Source organism: Gavialis gangeticus, unplaced genomic scaffold, assembly GCF_001723915.1.
Source record: "Gavialis gangeticus isolate Ggan-Ray unplaced genomic scaffold, GavGan_comp1, whole genome shotgun sequence".
NCBI lineage: Eukaryota > Metazoa > Chordata > Crocodylia > Gavialidae > Gavialis > Gavialis gangeticus.
In genome coordinates this window covers 22,608,143-22,621,309 of record NW_017729006.1, presented here as the reverse complement: position 1 = coordinate 22,621,309, position 13,167 = coordinate 22,608,143, and the positions used below count along the sequence as shown (strand labels likewise).

Below are 13,167 nucleotides of genomic sequence, written 5' to 3'. Positions count from 1 at the left end.
TCCCGGCACGGCGTGTCATCCGCTCGCACTGCCCCGGCCCCGGCCCCGGCCCCGGCCCCGGCCCCGGCCCCGGCCCGCACCGCAGACAAAGCACAGGAGCAGCACTAATAACGGGAAGGCTCCTTCAGCTCCCGCGATTTCTTGTTATTTGCTGCTTCCCCCTCCCCAGCCCCTCGCATCCCGCAAGGACTGTGCTGTAGAGCAGGGGAGCGATCTAGAGAGAGCTAGTTATTATCTACAGCTATCACCCACCCAGCCAGCTTGCTCTATATAGCCATGCTATCTACCCACCGATCTGTCTGCCTGCCTGCCTGGCTGTCCAGTGTGCCATGGGTTTGTAATCACTCGCAGGTATCTCTCTCTCAGATTCATCCATCTATCTATCCATCTCTCTGTCTCTCACAGGTTCCTCTCTCTCAGGTATCTATCTATCTATCTAATGTGCCATTTCTTTTGTAATCACTCTCAAATTCCAGCTTGGAGAGGCCATATGGACAAAATCCAGCCTCTAGTGGGGAAAGAAGATCCTGGCCCTGAAACTGCCAACCAAGCTGACTTCTCACTTGCATGGCAGCACTCCCAGACAGCACTCTGCATCAACCCATTCTCCAGAGTCAAATGCCTACAGGTATTTAGATAGATAGCCATATAGATACATATGCATATAGCTACATATCTATATTTACATCTATATAGACATATATCTAGTTGTTTAGCTATCTATCTAGAGATATGTCTATATATAGTGATACAGCTATATATTTCAGTATGTAGCTATATAGCTACAAATATAGCTATACAGATATCTGTGTATGTGTGTATGTATATATACACACATACATATATACACACATATATATAAAGCTATATATAGATAGAGCTATAGATATCTCTAGATATCTACATATAGCTATCTAGATAGATAGCTATATAACAATCTAGATAGCCATCTAGCTACATAGCTATATATGGACATCTATATAGATAGATATCTCGATATATAGAAAACATATATTACTATCTATCTAGATATCTATATAGATAGATATCTGTATAGATATATATCTTGATACCTCTAAAGCTATATATCTTGATATCTCTATAGATAATATCTAAATATATATCTATATTGATATATAGCTATGGGCCCTTGACTACGGAGAACAGGTTAGCACAGGACTGGGGAGGAATTTATTAGCACAATTATGGCTCAGGGATATTTGACAGCCTCTCTGCTGATCAGCTGAGCTGCTGAAAGGAAAAAAGACTGCTGCAGCTTTTGTGTGGGAGCATCTGAACTGCTTCAATATGGGGCACATGATCCCCTCCCTACCACCCGCCCCCCAGCTCAATGCGTCCCCTCCAGCCAGCATCCAACTCAGTCCTGTTCCCAATCTGGGCTGCATGCAACAATGCAGAGAGAAAGAGCCACTGAAAACAAAACGCTTCCCAGACATCACACCCCTGTTATCCAGTTGAAAAGCCCGTCCCTGTTTTGCCCAGCTGAATGCATCTAAAAGCAACTGTTCTGCACCCAACCGAGAGAAGGACATTTACCTCTTTGCTAGGTGGCTATTAATATGCAGCAAAATTATAGCTGTACAAGCCCAGATGCAATCGCCCTACCTCATGTAGGGCAGATCCAGCAATTCAACTGCTGGAAACGCACGCTTTGTGAATAATGTGTGTGTGGCACAATGCCCCATACTACAATAACCAGAAAGGAGACAGAAGTGGCTTGTACTGGCTGTAATTACTAATCCTATACATGAAAAATAAACAGGCAATAAACATAAACTTGTGAGACAGTATGAAATAGTCTAATCAATTTTGTAGAGAGTCAGACCAACAGATTCTGTCTCACACAGGTGATTTTCTAAAATTAATCATTTTCAAATGTAGTATTTTCAGTCACTCCCTTTAGAACAAAACCAAAAATATTCTACTTACAAAATACAATTCTCCAGGCTTGCAAGTGCCAGATAACTACTTTACAAACCAAAAGATGCTAAAGATACAAAGTGGGGAAAAAATATTGGCCTTATGAAGTATTATGTTGAAGCCCTTGGAATCCCTCTCCCTTCGGAAGTCAACACCTGCCTTTAAAATGGACTGCTGAATGGCATCAGACTGTAAGAATATAGCAAGCAATGAGCCACAACAGGGTGTGCATTAGCGGGCTGTTGGTGCACGCCTTGAGTGATCGGAGGCATTCAGCCAAGTACACCAAAAGCCTACAATACTAATGTACCTCCTGATGTGGCTTATTCCTATTAGCATGGTGTAGAGCTCCTTCCATTTTAAATTTCATTATTTAACATAGCCTTACACTGTAAAATATAACTTGTGGAACAAGCAAAAATAGCAGAAAGAAGGTTATAAGCAAGCCTTGCTGTATTGAAGAGTTGGCTGTTACAGTACAAAGTAGCAAGCATCAAAATTATACTATACAGAGACAGAGCAGGGGTCCATCTCTTCGCTTTTAAAATGTTCACACTGCCTTATTATAGACCAACTATTACCCTCCCAAATATCAATGAGATGTAGATGCAGAGGCCTGATCCATATATGATACAACTCTCATTTATCCCAGAGCAGGCCATTTGTTTAACAATTCTGCTGGCCAACTTCCCCCAAAGCAGGCTATCCAGCAGAGCACTGATAATTCAAATACTGCATTAGGATGCTGAAGAATCACTCCTTTCTTAAGCAGACACTCTGCAACACCCACCTGCCTGCAAAGCAGGAGAGGGGGAGGCATGATAATTAGGGTTGAGCAGTAGATGTTGGAAGGGGGTAGGTGGTAGATGGGTATGCAAAATAGCAATGTGTCCTGAGCTACTTCCTTCCCCAGAGGTTGCTTCACTTAATTCCAATGAGAGAGGTGGAAATGTATGGGCATTACGTATGTATGTTATGTACATACCCTGCAGACTTGGCAGTCTGTTCCATCGAACCTTGTACATCAGAACCTAGCAGAGACAGTCTGTTGCCGTTATTGCTGACTTCCCACCATTTGGTAAAAATTGTTTGTTAAATGCTAGAGAAAAAAATGCCAGCTAGAGCAACTAATGTGAGGTACTTGGAAAAATGGGATTTGTACATAATACTTGTGCCAGCCCCTGAACTACAAGTTCAAGACCCAAGGATGGTGACTGGGATCATAATCAACATCTACAGAACAAGAAACAATAATCTCCTTTTGCCCGAGAAGCCTTGCCTAGACCTTCTCATAGCCAAAAGAACACGGGAAAGTCTTGAATCACTATATCTCACTTCGTAGGCTTTTTCCTGCACAAAGGAAAATCTCCATTTCAGAGAAATGCGACATTGTCTGCTGCTCCACATACGAACTTGTAACACAGTGGGCATATTTACATGAGATGCTTCAAGCACAGTAGGCTAATTCTATTGCGCATTAATGCAGCATGCAAAACCCATGCTAATGCAGCAATGTGCAGTAGAATTAGTCTACTACACATTAACATCACAAAAAAAGCACGTGCAGGTGGTTTTGTGCAGTAGTGCCGATTACAGCGCATTAATTTAGTACCTGTAATTACTGGTACTCAACTTAATGTGCTCTAATTATAGCACATTAATGAATGTGTAGGCGTGCCCAGGGAGAAAAGCTTTCCCTTGGTTAAGGACATGACTTTCAGTAAGTCAACAGAAGTCAGGTCTGTAAGCAAATGTGTTTATCCAGTCAGACTTTTTCAGAAGGCTGTAAAACCAACTCCGGTCCCCTGCCCAACCTGTATTTAGATATATGTTTAAATTATATTGAGCTTTAGTTTTCAGTACTGGGACCTTAAATTCAATATGTTAAATGGCCTGCAGGCCCTATTAACTAGGGCTACAGACCATGTGGGTAGACCAGTTTGCAAACTGGGCCATAAACAAACCCAAACATGTAGTCCTTCCATAACCAAAACAGCAGTGGAAGCTTCTGGTTGAAAACGGACTAGATTCAGTATATGGGCTGATATTTTCAAAACAAAGAACCAAGTTATTTTACTTGTGTGCTTTGTGTGTTATACATACATATATGTAAAAAAAGTTGTGTGTCTTCCAAAGCATAACTGAGTCTGGAAACTTGTGTCAAGATAAACATGCACAAGGATTCATGTCTTTAACCCCTGAACCACTATTTAGTTATTTCATAAAACAACGTTTAATATGGTATCATGAACTTGCATTACTGGTCTGGTTACACATAGCCTCAGGCATCAGTCATTTTTCAGTGAAAGGAGGGTAATTTGCAAACTGTGGTGATTGGAGGCATATAATGATTTGGTTTAGGATTCTGTAATTAAATCACTCGATAATTAATACATTGCAACATAATATTCTGAAAAAAAGAGTGTTGTTTTTCTTTTAAGTTTTTATGTTTCAAGTTCTAAAAGTTCTAACAAATTTACCATATTCAAAACAGACTTAGAAAGGTCAACATCATATTCAAAATGACCATTAGAAATGCATGAATATAATTAAATACAGTTTTCTTTTTAAATACTTTTCAGGTGGAGCTGACATGTTTATTCTAGCACAATGATTAGCACCCCATGGACAATGAGCAAAGCCATTTGTGTGCAGCTTGCTGTGGTTTTGAGGATCTAAAGGAAAACTAAGATCTAATCTTCCTCCCACTGAAGTCAATGATAGCTTTGTAAAGGACTCCATTGGTTTAGGATCAGTCCCCCAATCTATAAAGTAGCTCTGCTTGAAGGAATAATAAATTAAACCTTTTTTAAAAATTAACAACAGCAACAGTACTACTACTAATAATAATGTGATCTGCTGCTGAAAAGGCTAAGGAAGGTATTTTTCCCACCCAGTGAAAATCATCATTTCTTTCTGACATTTTAAAATCCCCTTTAAGTTTCTCTCGGAGATCCCAAATGGTTGATGTAATAAATCTGTATCTTCTGAAAACATGTTCCCTTAATGCCTATCTTCAGACACATAGCCCAACACCCTCCAGGGTACTGCCTGTGATCTCTCAGAGCCAGAAGCTGCCATCCTTACTCAGCCAGAACTCTCAAAGGAATCAGTAATAATTTGAGCCCTAGCATTAAAAGCTGGGTGCAAATAGCCTATTGCACAGTGTTTCGTGGGTTCTGTGTATGTCTGGAGTAGCTGTAGATTGTCAGACTAGATTATCCATTTTCTCTCCAGTCACCTGAAAGTCCTGGGGGCTGACATGAGGGCAGAGGTGGGACATAGTTAATGGGCTGGCTACTTAGAGGCCCCACACAGTGCTCTACTAGGTGCCTTCTGACTTAGTTAAGTTATAGACAGAGCTATAGCAGCAGGCACAGATGAAGCTGGTCAGGCACCAGCTACTCATCAGTTGCTCTGGATGCTGCACAGCCAGTAATCCCACTTCAACTGATTTTATAAAAAAGGAAGAAAAAAAAAGGAAAGCACAGGTGAACCTTTCTAAAGAAATGTCAAGAGTTTGTGAGAGACAGGGAAAAAAGAAAGCCATCAAGATTTGGGTTAGAGCAAGGCCAGATGCAAGAGTAGGGGAAAGGTGACTAGAAGGCAACAGGATGGATGCTGGAAGGAGAAAGAGACAAACAATTCAGCTGGATGGTAATCTGGTGACTTTCAAGAAACTGGTGGTTGCACAATACCTAACCATTTTAGAGTGGTGTGTATCAAAGCAAGAGAAGGGTAGGCCAAGAGGCTGAGGAAAATCAAGAATCTAAGCTAACAAGGCTTCATGGTGTCTCAGATAAGCCAGGATCTCAGGCTCATCGTGGAAGCCAGTATGTCCCAAAGTGTGGAACTGAAGGCAGACATGCAGGAGTCACAATTTCTTCATCTCCATTTGGCTCATTATGCATGGTCCTTAGGAAATTTGGTACCAATCCTTCCAGAAGATCCCATGTGACACCACGGGCACCCGATTCTTGGTTTCCCCTGAGGAGCCTTGTTCAGATTACAGAAGAGATGACTGACCCACAGCTGGAAGGGCAGGCTTTGATGGTGTCTTTCAACCACACTTTTGCTTTGGTACAATTGTGTTTTGAAGTCTGATGTAATGGAAGCCACTAATGGATCTGCTCTAGCCTTTTGCATTTTCTTTCTCCTGAGCTGCATAAGCAGAAAATGAGTCTGGACTAGAAGACTGTCTGTTGGCTGAGCTCTTCTCCTAGGGGGACAGATAGACATGCAGATAGGTAGACTTATTTCTCTATTATGACTTCATATAAAGAGAGTGACGGATGTGTATCCTCTACACAGCAATGTTGATGATACAACTGCAACATTCTGGACAAGGATCACAGATCAAGATTGAAATGGTTGTGAGTTTACTTGGTAGGGAATCGTGTGACACTGAATAGTGACCATGATGTTATGAGGAAGGCAAAGGGTTTTTAAGGATGTATACCTATGAGTAGTGAGAGTGCATGCATGTGTCAAGACCTGTCAGCACAGCAAAAGAGGTTGGAAATACTTGTTTTCCCTTTGGCTCTTTTGCCCCGCTCCCCGTGGTAATGTTCACCCAAATGTCCTGTTCTTTTTTTGTGGCTACACTGAAGCTGAAGTGCATCTCTGCTCTGTTTCTGTCCAGGCAGATGTACTGGCAGATGTTCTGTCCAGGCAGATGTAGCCAGAGCACTGTCTACTTGTATGCTAGAGTGAGATTGAACCTCCCTGCTTTCAGTGACACCAGATAACACTGTGTAAGATTAGAGATTGGTGATCTTCATATTAGCACGCTTTCCATGTTGACTGATTTGCATTCTGTTAATAAGAAAGCCGTACTACTCCTCTTCCTATTTATGTACTTCTTTATGTAGGAACACTTCTTAGTCTCATACAGTGTTCCCAGGCAAAATATTTGTTCTCCTTTTAGTAATCTGACACACAGAAGCAGACAGCAGTTCTTAAATGAAGTCCACTTTTACTATTGCTTTAGCTGTTCTTTCTCTGAATAGGCAATATAAATTAGTTATTACCAGAGTCCTCCTGTCCAGTGCTGCTGCCTGCCTGGCACCAGTTGCCACACATAGCTTTGAATGGAAGTTGCTGCACAACCACTGTTAAGGGTCTAAGCACATTTCTGGTGTAGCAAGTTGACCAGCAGTTTTGAGTGCATTGGACACAGGTTTTCTTTCCTGACCTCTGCTGAAGCTTGCACTCAGCATAAATCCTGCCGTTATTCTGCTGCCATCTAAAGACAACTTCAGAGCGAGGCTGGCTGGTGATCTGTATATAGTACAGGGTAGGTTTCAAGTGGGCAGAAGATTGCTTAGCTTCCCTAGTTATTGTTGCTGTTACAGTGGGCCAGATCTTCAGAACACTCCTGCACTACTTATCCTCCCCTAAATCCCAGGGAGGTCAAAAGAGAATATGCACTTGCTGCATACCTAAATCACCCCCTTTGAAATTTCCCTTGGATGTCTCGCCCTGTGAGCGTCTACATATAGAAACAACTAATCTGTTCTAAAATGGGTGTTTAGCATCTTTGCAGCCTTACAGATTTTTCCCACTGATTTCAGTGAGTGCAGGATCAGGCCCTCACATATCAATTTTATTCTTTAGAGGCGTGATGGTCCTACAAACCTTGAGTATGAGTGGGGTCTTTGTTAAATACGAAGTGCAAGGATGAACTCTGGATCTTCTTGAACGTGGGCTGAGCCTTTATAACAGCTCTTGTTGTAGAGGATCCTGACCACAATAGCTCAGACAGTTGGCTGCATTACTTCCTCATGGTCTTGCGTGCCATCCCATAATGCAAAGCCTTCTGTAATGCAATTCTGGGGCTAGCACCAGCTGGGGAAACTGGGTAACACAGCTTCACTAGCACTTGAGAGTCAATGCCGAAGTGAAATCCTAGAGTCTCTGAGTAGTTTTTTCCTTATCTCATGCTGAGTCTCTAGGATTCTGAGCCTGGAAGGTGGCCTAGGGTATATTACGTGAAATATACCCATGAGAAAAACATGTGCCAACTTGCTAAATGGGTGCATATTCCTTTAAAGAGAGTTAAAAAAAATCCCCATTTTAGGCTTTCTGCTGTGAGTTCATATATGGAAAAGGATGACTGGCCTCTCTCTATTTACTCTGCCCTCATTCAGGTAACACTGCTATTGAACAGAGAGAAGTAGGTAGTTTGGTTAGTCTCAAGGCAGACAGAAGGCAGGGCAGAGCTGCACCTCAGACTAACTAATTCAGAGATGCATAAGCTTTCACAAGCAACAGGTAGTTGCTCAGTATTTGATGGAGTGAGCTGTTGCTTGTGAAAGCTTATGCATCTCTGAATTAGTTCATCCATGAGGTGCAACTCTGTCCTGCTTTCTACTCCCATTGAAGTTAATCATATTTTTTCCTCAGGTAGGACATACTGAAAAGCAGGTAAGATTTTCAAGATTTATCCTCTTATATTTGTAGATGCTGTAATCCCAAATAGTCAAATTGTAACAGCAGTAATGGATTATCTGGGAGTTTAAAAAATCATTAATCATATAGTTAATCTTAACAAGGATGATCCAGTCAGATTGTAAAATTATCAACAAGCTGTTACAGAAACTGCACATGGACCAATATAAAATCCCATGGTCCCTGTAGAAAGGGAATTGCAACCAAAATGTTAAAAGAATGAAGTTTCCATCTGTATAAAAATACAACAGCCGCCTTCCCCACCCTCATGACCTTCACTCAATATTCTGGTTACTTTGAAGAGCAGAAAGTAATAGAAAGGTGAAATCAAATGGTGATCATGAACTCCACACTGGAGATTACATGATTCTTCACAATGGAGGAAAGCTTTGCTGACGTACAATTTTCCTGCATGGGCCGTGTGAGATGAAGCCGTTGCTCAGAGTACCATACTGTATATGTCAAATCATACAGAGATGAGCTGAAAGATCAGAAGCAATCTGGAATCAAGAAAGACTGCACTGCATCATGCTTTCCAAAACCAGCACTTTGCAGGCTGCTAGTGGGAACATATCTGCCAGCCTCTCCATTCCTGTGTATGTACCACCAAGTCAGTTTTGTTTATCCCCAGTAAAATAATAATAATAATTTTAAAAGGCCATAATGCAGTATTACTCCTGCACTGACCTGTCACACCACGTGCACAACCACTAAGCAGTAGCCCTTACAGTCAGTGCATAGCAACCCTAAGCTACACGATATGTTAGTACCTTCTTTAACACTTACAGTAAAGGTATGGTACACAAAGGTGCTGGTAACCCACAAGACTACTAAAAACATGTCTGTTTTTACATGGCAAGGAAATTACATGGTTTCCACTTGGACGTAGTGATTAAAATCCCAATCTGAGAAGCATTTAAGAGGGACCATCAGAACTGCCATACTGACTCAGGGCAATGGTCCCTCTGGTCCACTGGATGACCTCCATTATGGTCTATCGTATCTCGTGACCATTACACCCTGGTGTGCTTGCATCAGTCTAAATCACTTAGTCACATTCCACCCCCCTCCTATTACCAGCACACTGGAATCAGCTTCCCTCTTCAGGGACTACAGCTCATTTCCAAAGAGCCTAACATAAAATGAGTTTGATTGGTATCATCTCAGCAATTCACACGGTTTCTCCTGAACAACTTGGAGGAGACTTTCATGTCTGTTAGTCTATTGAAGAGGAGTCACTATAAAGAATGAACAACTGCTATTGTCAAAATTGGATCTGCTAGTCGCAAAGTGACACTGGCATATTGTAACACCTTAAACACAAAACACAGAGAGATACTTTTTTGCCACTACTGACAGACTTACAGACTTTATTCTTAAGCACAGTTATTTATCACTCACTGCCCTTAAAATAATACAGTCCCCCCTCTAAATTTTCTCCAGCTGCCTTCTTTTTGTTTCACTTTGCCTTATCCACTAGACATATTTAAATTTTCCTTTGTTTAGAATCTACATTTTTTCACACCCTAAAATTATACCCTGTGCAATGCACAATACTGTAGAAAGTCCCCTCCATTGAAACAGCAGAACATGGTACAATTTTAGCATCATATAATTTCCTGCATAATTGTTAAATCATTTTCTTCCTTTCTTCCCTCCCCCTCTTTTTTTTTTTATTTAAGAAAGAAACATTCAAACTACATATCTAGAGAGACAGGAAACTTAATACCAGTCTGTATTGTGCTTCACACTTACCGCAACATCAAAAACAATCTCTCGTCCGTGACAGAACTTTTCCTGTCTATTGCTTTAGTCAGTCAGTGGTGAACCGTGTACTCTGCAAGGCACTCTTGGTTCACAAATGTGAAACCTCCTTGTGCTTTTGTGGCATTGTATTCCCAAATATCTTATAATGAAAATATTAAAATAAAACTGTTCATAACATTTTCCTGTGTACCATGTGGGCAACACAAGAAAGCTGACATTATCTGTCAAACTAAAGATAACCACATTTTCTCTCTTTTGTATTGTTAATGTTTGTCATTGTGGATTTCACTTTAATGCTCCAATTACATTTATGACATTCTTACAAACTGAATGGCACTAATGACTTTCATTATTATTTACGCACTTCCTTAATTATAAGGCTCTCTCCCTCTCACTCACAACATGCTCTCTCTCATAACATTCACTCTGATATAAAGCTAATGAATTTTAACTTCCAATTACATAAAGGCTGATTAATTGTCCAACTTCACAACCTCTTTATAATGCATAGTATTAGGCTCTCATACACAACATGAAAGGGGGAAATAGTACTTCTATTTCTCCCCCCCCCCACACCCTCTCAGTTTAAGAAAATACAGAAGAAAAATAGAGTCTCTTTCTCTTTAAAGCAGCATATACAAATTTAATTGAAAACAAATATACATCAAACAGCTCCCCAGCAGAAATCTAAATCTCTCTAAATTAGCAGCATGTAACAAACAGGATAATAATGCCTATTATTATCATCTTTAATTTTTCATGACAATATTTTTTTTAAACCTAGTTCAAGCCCATTAGACAGTAGAAGTAAAAACACATGGCATTTACATAAGAGGTTTTGGTGTTCTATGCCATATTCCTGACATGAACTATTTATATGGTTTAATTATTCAAAGCACTGGACTCCTCCCCTGCTAAAAGAAAAACAAAAATGAGGTTGCTTCAAACCAAATGAAGAGCAATCATAACAAATATACACTTCTGCACTTCATAATGACAAAGATAATACAATAAACTGAGCCTGGAAAACTTAGAAGGGCATTTTGGAGCTTTGAATAACGTGGGAGTGCAATTCAGGACACAATATTTAGCACTAAACTGGGCTGCAATCTGTATAAGCTGAACATGTCTCAGTGCCTATACTGCCATGGGGACTTAGATTCTAGCAGCCAAATTTAAAGCTCCCATCAGTTATCGGAGAAACTGATTATTTAAATACTTTGGCTACCCTTACCCATTTACCCACGCATGGTGGTGGAAACTGACAATAAGAATACAAAAGAATTCTCTGATCCCATTCTCCAATAAGCTCACCTTGCTGACTTCAACCAGCAGTCCTATTAGCCAGCTAGACAGCCATTATCTTTGCAAACATATATGCAATCTAAATAAGACAAATAGCAGAACAATTCAATGCAACATTCAGAAGGTCTGAATGTTGAAAACTTCAGTTGAACTGAGCAGTTTACGTACTAAAGGAGGAGTGATTATTTGTCTGAACCTGCTATTGGATTTGACTTGTTGGATGGAGAAGGGTATGAGAACTTTTGGAAGAAATATGCCGAGGAATGTAGGAGGGAGGAATTAAGAGGGATAACTTTCATAGCAGGGGAAAAGTCAAGAGAAACAGTGATTATAGTTTGAATGTACACAGTTTTACTAGAGGCAGAAAACATAGAAAGATGGATGGAAAAGTATATCCAAAGAGTCATGACAGTAGAGAAAGTAAGGGACAAATATGGTATCTGGACCGGGTCTTGGAGGGTACAAATAGTGTTACAAGCAGAAGAGTAGAAGCCAGGTGAAGTGCTACACCTCCCATTAGTGATCCAAACTGGAGCACACCAGGGTTTTATAATGTACCACAGGCAACCAACATGATACAGAAAATATGGAAAGGTGGGACACCTGTGCACACACTGGGCATGTCTACACATGCATTTAATCCAGCATTTAAACTACTTGAAAGTAAACACTCCTGGACAAGCATCTACACATGCAGGGAAGCAGGACCAGATTTGCTGTGACCCTGCAATGGGCTTCTTCTGCCACCAGGTGAAGTTGGAGGCTCCAGTCACAAGTGCCTGCAACCAGCAGCCATCTTTAAAAAACAGCCCCAGTTCCGGGTACCCAGCCAGCCACTTTTCTGGCTGGAAGCAGTGTGCAGAGCCTGGGAGCAGCATACGGCGGCTCTCTTGCCGCAGCCTCCACCTCTGCCTCTGCCTCTGCCTCCCTGCACCATGGCTGCTCCAGACCCTGCTCCTGACAGCAACAACCAGCACCCCAGGTTCCTGGTGGCCACCATGCTGGCCCTGCTGGCGCACCATGGCAACTGCCATCTGGCCCATGGCAGTTTGGGCCCTACTGGCTCCCCCATGCGCAGCGACTGCCTGGCCAGCTTCACCATTCTGTCCCAGGCCTCCTGCCACCATGCAGCTGCCTCCTGGACCCTGTTCTGCTGGCAGGGATGCCAATGACATTTTCCTGACCACCATCTCTATGGGTGTCCATGCCCTCTTGGGCCTCCAGCCCCACCTCCTCTGGGCATACCCAGCTAGCCAGGACTGGTGGCTGCATGTTGTCCAGGCCACCTGGGAGGATAGGCAGTGGATGGAGGCATTCCAGATGACCTGGGCCACCTTCCAGGACCTCCTGGAGCAGCTCTGTCCACACCTGGAGCTGCAGAACACTACCAGGCTGCAGCCCTTCTCTGTGGACTCCCAACTGGCCATCACCCATTTCAAGTGGGCCACACCTGCCAGCCTTCTTTGGCATGGGCAAGGCCACCACTAGGAAGGCCATCCTGGAGGTATGCAACACCCTCCACAATGTGCTTGGGCACATGGTGCTGCATGTGCATGGCCTCTGGTCCATGCCCTGGGCTTCCCCAAGTGCATTGTGGCCCTGGATGGGATTCACATTCCTGCCACCTGCCCACCCCATGGCGACCACTCCTACTACAGCCGGCAGCACTTCCACTCTGTTGTGCTCCAAGCCATTATAAACCAC

At 42.2% G+C, this 13,167-nt stretch overlaps 1 long non-coding RNA gene across 1 annotated transcript in view; it reads left to right on the top strand.

Annotated features, from left to right (window-relative positions):
- The window catches only part of LOC109291814, a 10,435-nt gene extending 5,686 nt beyond the window's left edge, over nt 1-4,749 (top strand). Inside the window, exon 2 of the long non-coding RNA XR_002095958.1 lies at nt 4,524-4,749. This is a non-coding gene — a long non-coding RNA (uncharacterized LOC109291814). The remainder of the gene's footprint in view (nt 1-4,523) is intronic.
- Nucleotides 4,750-13,167: the final 8,418 nt, after the last annotated feature.